Genomic DNA, 6,000 nt, shown 5'->3' on the forward strand with positions numbered 1-6,000 from the left:
AATTCACCCAAGAGGAGTAGATGGCAGGACATAATCAAACTCAGGGGTGAAATCAACCAGTGGAAACAAGAACTATTCAAAAAATCAACCAAACAAGGAGCTGGTTCTTTGAGAAAATCAACAAGATAGTAAAACTATTAGCCAGACTCACTAGAGGGCACAGGGAAAGCATCCTAATTAACAAAATCAGAAATGAAAAGGGAGACATAACAACAGATCCTGAAGAAACCAAACACCATGAGATCCTTCTACAAAAGGCTGTACTCAACAAAACTGGAGAACCTGGATGAAATGGACAAATTTCTAGACAGATATCAGGTACAAAAGTTAAATCAGGGTCAAGTTAATGATATAAACAGTTCTATATCCCCTAAAGAAACAGAAGCAGTCATTAATAGTCTCCCAATCAAAAAAAGCCCAGGACCAGATGGGTTTAGTGCAGAGTTCTATCAGACCTTCAAAGAAGATCTAACTCCAGTTCTTCACAAACTATTCCCCAAGATAAAGCAGAAGGTACTCTACCCAATTCACTGTATGAAGCCACAATAACTCTGACACCTAAAAGACAGAAAGATTCAACAAAGATAGAGTACTTCAGAAAAGTTTCCCTTATGATAACGATGCAAAAATACTCAATAAAATTCTCGCTAACCGAATCCAAGAACACAACAAAACAATCACCCATCCTGATCAAGTAGGTTTCATTCCAGGGATGCAGGGATGGTTTAATATACGGAAATCCATCAACATAATCCACTATATAAACAAACTCAAAGACAAAAACCACATGATCATCTCCATAGATTCAGAGAAAGCATTTGACATAATCCAACACCCATTCATAATAAAAGTCTTGAAAATATCAGGAACTCAAGGCCCATATCTAAACATGATAAAAGCAATCTACAGCAAAACAGTAGCCAACATCAAAGTAAATGGTGAGAAGCTGGAAGCAATCCCACTAAAATCAGGGACTGGACAAGGCTGCTCACTTTCTCCCTTCCTATTCAACATTGTACTTGAAGTCCTAGCCAGAACAATTCAACAACAAAAGGAGATCAAGGGGATACAAATTGGAAAGGAAGAAGTCAAAATATCACTTTTTGCAGATGATACGATAGTATATATAAGTGACCCTAAAAATTCCACCAGAGAACTCCTAGACCTGATAAACAGCTTCAGTGAAGTAGCTGGATATAAAATTAACTCAAACAAGTCAATGGCCTTTCTCTACACAAAGGATAAACAGGCTGAGAAAGAAATTAGGGAAACAACACCCTTCACAATAGTCACAAATAATATAAAATACCTTGGCATGACTCTAACTAAGGAAGTGAAAGATCTGTATAATAAGAACTTCAATTCTCTGAAGAAAGAAATTAAAGAAGATCTCAGAAGATGGAAAGATCTCCCATGCTCATGGATTGGCAGGATCAAAATTGTAAAAATGGCTATCTTGCCAAAAGCAATCTATAGATTCCATGCAATCCCAATCAAAATTCCAACTCAATTCTTCAACAAATTAGAAAGAGCAATCTGCAAATTCATCTGGAATAATAAAAAACCTAGGATAGCAAAAACTATTCTCAAGGATAAAAGAACCTCTGGTGGAATCACCATGCCTGACCTAAAGCTGTACTACAGAGCAATTGTGATTAAAAACTGCATGGTACTGGTATAGCGACAGACAAGTAGACCAATGGAATAGAATTGAAGACCCAGAAATGAACCCACACACCTATGGTCACTTGATCTTTGACAAGGGAGCTAAAACCATCTAGTGGAAAAAAGACAGCATTTTCAACAAATGGTGCTGGCACAACTGGTGGTTTTCATGTAGAAGAATGCGAATTAATCCATTCCTATCTCCTTGAACTAAGGTCAAATCTAAGTGGATCAAGGAACTCCACATAAAACTGGAGACAGTGAAACTTATAGAGGAGAAAGTGGGGAAAAGCCTCGGAGATAGTGGCACAGGGGGAAATTTCTGAATAGAACAGCAATGGCTTATGCTGTAAGATCGAAAATAGACAAATGGGACCTCATAAAATTGCAGAGCTTCTGTAAGGCAAAAGACACCGTCAATAAGACAAAAAGGCCACCAACAGATTGGGAAAGGATCTTTACCTATCCTAAATCAGATAGGGGACTAATATCCAATATATACAAAGAGTTCAAGAAGCTGGACCCCAGAAAATCAAATAACCCCATTAAAAATGGGGTGCACAGCTTAACAAAGAATTCTCACCTGGGGAATACCAAGTGGCTGAGAAGCACCTGAAAAAATGTTCAACATCCTTAATCATCAGGGAAATGCAAATCAAAACAACCCTGAGATTCCACCTCACACCAGTCAGAATGGCTAAGATCAAAAATTCAGGTGACAGCAGATGCTGGCGAGGATGTGGAGAAAGAGGAACACTACTCCATTGTTGGTGGGATTGCAGGCTTGTACAATCAGTCTGGCGGTTCCTCAGAAAATTGGACATAGTACTACCAGAGGATCCCACAATACCTCTCCTGGGCATATATCCAGAAGATGTTCCAACTAGTAAGAAAGACACATGCTCCACTATGTTCATAGCAGCCTTATTTATAATAGCCAGAAGCTGGAAAGAACCCAAATGTCCCTAAATAGAGGAACGGATACAGAAAATGTGGTACTTTTACACAATGGAGTACTACTCAGCTATTAAAAAGAATGAATTTATGAAATTTCTAGGCAAATCGATGGACCTAGAGGGCATCATCCTGAGTGAGGTAACCCAATGACAAAAGAACTCGCATGATATGTACTCACTGATAAGTAGATATTAGCCCAGAAACTTAGAATACCCAAGATACAAGATACAATCTGCAAAACACATGAAACTCAAGAAGAAGGAAGACTAAAATGTGGACGCTTTGCCCCTTCTTAGAATTGGGAACAAAACACCCATGGAAGGAGTTACAGAGACAAAGTTTGGAGCTGAGATGAAAGGATGCACCATCTAGAGACTGCCATACCCGGGGATCCATCCCATAATCAGCCTCCAAAATCTGACACCATTGCATACACTAGCAAGATTTTGCTGAAAGTACCCTGATATAGCTGTCTCTTGTGAGACTATGCCTGGGCCTAGCAAACAAAGAAGTGGATGCTCACAGTCAGCTATTGGATGGATCACAGAGCCCCCAATGGAGGAGCTAGAGAAAGTATCCAAGGAGCTAAAGGGATCTGCAACCCTATATGTGGAACAACCTTATGAACTAACCAGTACCCCGGAGCTCTTGACTCTAGCTGCACATGTATCAAAAGATGGCCTAGTCTACCATCATTGGAAAGAGAGACCCATCGGTCTTGCAAACTTTATATGCCTCAGTACAAGAGAATGCCAGGTCCAAGAAATGGGAGTGGTGTGGGGGTGGGGGAGTTGGGGAGGGTACGGGGGAACTTTTGGGATAGCATTGGAAATGTAAATGAAGAAAATACCTAATTTTAAAAAACATGACAGCAGTTGCATTATTTTAATTGAGAGACTCTTAGTGTCCAAACAAAGGTGGGAGATGAAAGTACTTTGGGCCTTTTTTTCCCTAAAGCCCATTAATCTATATTGTTTGAAAAGCATAAACTCATATTGACAAAGCATGTTAGAAATGAGCAAACATAGTTTGCAAAGCCAGGAAGTCATTAGATGAATGATGAGTTCTTTGGCCGCTGTGAAAAGGCTGAGCACTAAGCCAACAGGAAGGGAAAGCTAAAGAGTTACCTGGCAAAGGTGGCAGAAACCCTGGCAATCACAAGTTAGCAGAGCAAGTCCTGGAGACAGAACCGGGAAATCAAGCAGGGAGTAATGAAAAGCAAAACAGTGAGGCTCAAGTCATTCTTAACAGATTTCCTGTGTTATCCTCAACTCTATGAAGCTGTCTGACCCTGGTTTGCTCGCTTTGCAAAGACTTTCCTCTAAAGAGACTGGAGACACAGGGATCAGAAGAGGTGTCATAATGCAAACAGGAGAATTAATGTTAATTAGTATTGGGACCCAGGTCCCAGTACCATCCAAGAAGGAGCAAAGTTCCTCTCCAGATCAGCCCTACAAGCCCAAGAGAGTAGCTTTTCCAGTGTTCTCACAACATAAGGAAGCAGGCTGGTCAAATAACTCTAAAGTGACCTTTCCCCTCCTCCTCCCACCCCCCACCCCACCCCCACAGAGTTCCCAATCAGGACTTTTGAGGCACATTGCTCTTCACTATGAATGGTCAGTAAAGATATTTGAGGCAAACCATTAAGTTTGCCAGAATAAAAGGAAAGACTATTCTACACCTGAAGATGGTGGCTTCATATGAGAACAAGGACAGGTTTTCAAAGCTGAAGTGGACAGCACCCCTGTACTACTGTCATCATAAGAATAGAGTAAATACCTGTGTGGGAAGATAGCATCATGGTCGCATAGCAACAGTAGCAGACTCATTACTGAAGGAAACAGTCTGACTTGACCTCACCTGTAGGCAAAGAAAAGCTATGAAAGAAGTGGGTACCTTTCCCATTCCGGACTGAATGAGGCAGGCTCGTGGACCAGTGACACCCAGAAATTCGGAGGTGTTTTGGGACCCAGGAGGTCGCAGATGACTGCTCTGTGGCTGTCATTATGCCACAAAATGAATATATTGAATTGCACTGCAAAAGGTATGGATATCGTTTAGACTACGTAGCATGAGAAAAAGAGAAAGAAAGAAGGTCAGGAGGTCCATGAACATTCAAAGAAGACAAAAGAAAGAAAGAAAGAAAGAAAGAAAGAAAGAAAGAAAGAAAGAAAGAAAGAAAGAAAGAAAGAAAGAAAGAAAGAGAGAGAGAGAGAGAAGAAAGAAAAAGAAAAAAAAAGAAAAAGAAAAAAAAAGAAAAAGACAAAGAAAAGATTGGCCTGAAGGCTAAGCTCTACCATAAACAGTGCCATGCCGAGAAAATACAATTAAGATGTATGAAAAGAGAAACACCAAGCAGAAGGATGATGAGAAGATGCCACAGGGAGCGTCCCCACTTATCTGCTGGACAGAGATGGGCAGTTAAGAGCAAAAGTACTTTCCAACATGATAAAGCAGAAACGAGAAAAAAAAAAAAAAAAGGCGGGAAAATGGGAGGTCCCTCTACCCAAAGTTCGTGCCTAAGGAGAAACAGAAATATTGAAAGTTATTTGAACAGGAAGGAGGAAAAAAAAAAAGAAGGTATGGAAGAGAATGGTTACTAAAGTCTGCTTTGTTGGTGATGGCTTTACAAGAAAACCACCTAAATATGAAAGGTTCATTAGGCCAATGGGTCTACGTTTCAAAAAAAAAAAAGCTCATGTCACACACAGGAGCTGAAAGCTACCTTTTGCCTGCCTATACTCAGTGTGAAAAAGAATCCATCATCCCCGTTATATACAACCCTGGGTGTGATCACCAAAGGTACAGTTACTGAAGTGAATGTGAGCGAGTTGGGCCTTGTGACACAAGGAGGCAAGGTGATTTGGGGAGTGTATGCCCAAGTTACCAACAATCCTGAAAACGATGGGTGCATCAATGCTGGTCTTGCTGGTTTGACAGTGATGTCATTCATACAACTCATTCCACTCAATACTGAAGACCACACCCTGTCAGGAAAACACCTTAACTGGGATCTTTCTGAACTATCAAGCAGCCTTACCCCATGTGCAGTCATCAAGAAGTATGTATTAAGTTGTAAAGGAAAATAAAACACTGCCCAGTTTGACAGTTAAAAAAAAAGAAGAAGAAAGAAAAAAAGAAGTGGGTAAAATTAAGGATACGCCAAGGCCTCATAATAAATTGCTGAGTCGTCAGATAAATTTATAGCTTTTGTTAAATGCCTCGTTCTGTGCCCCGTTGGTAGTTTGAACCTTTAGTACTTCAGCATACATTAGGTTTTCATGCACATATTTCAGGGATACAACTCACATGGAAAGAGAGATGGATGGCCTCTGCCGCCACGGGCAGATGCCAGCGTAGTTCCTTACCTGGCACGGT

General features: G+C 40.6%; 1 pseudogene; it reads left to right on the plus strand.

Annotated features, from left to right (window-relative positions):
- Window positions 1-4,628: 4,628 nt before the first annotated feature.
- Window positions 4,629-5,711, plus strand: LOC110311328 (ribosome biogenesis protein NSA2 homolog pseudogene; annotated as a pseudogene).
- The last annotated feature ends 289 nt before the right edge of the window (window positions 5,712-6,000 follow it).

This window comes from Mus caroli, unplaced genomic scaffold, assembly GCF_978045245.1.
Source record: "Mus caroli unplaced genomic scaffold, Mus_caroli_1 scaffold_17, whole genome shotgun sequence".
NCBI classification, from domain to species: domain Eukaryota; kingdom Metazoa; phylum Chordata; class Mammalia; order Rodentia; family Muridae; genus Mus; species Mus caroli.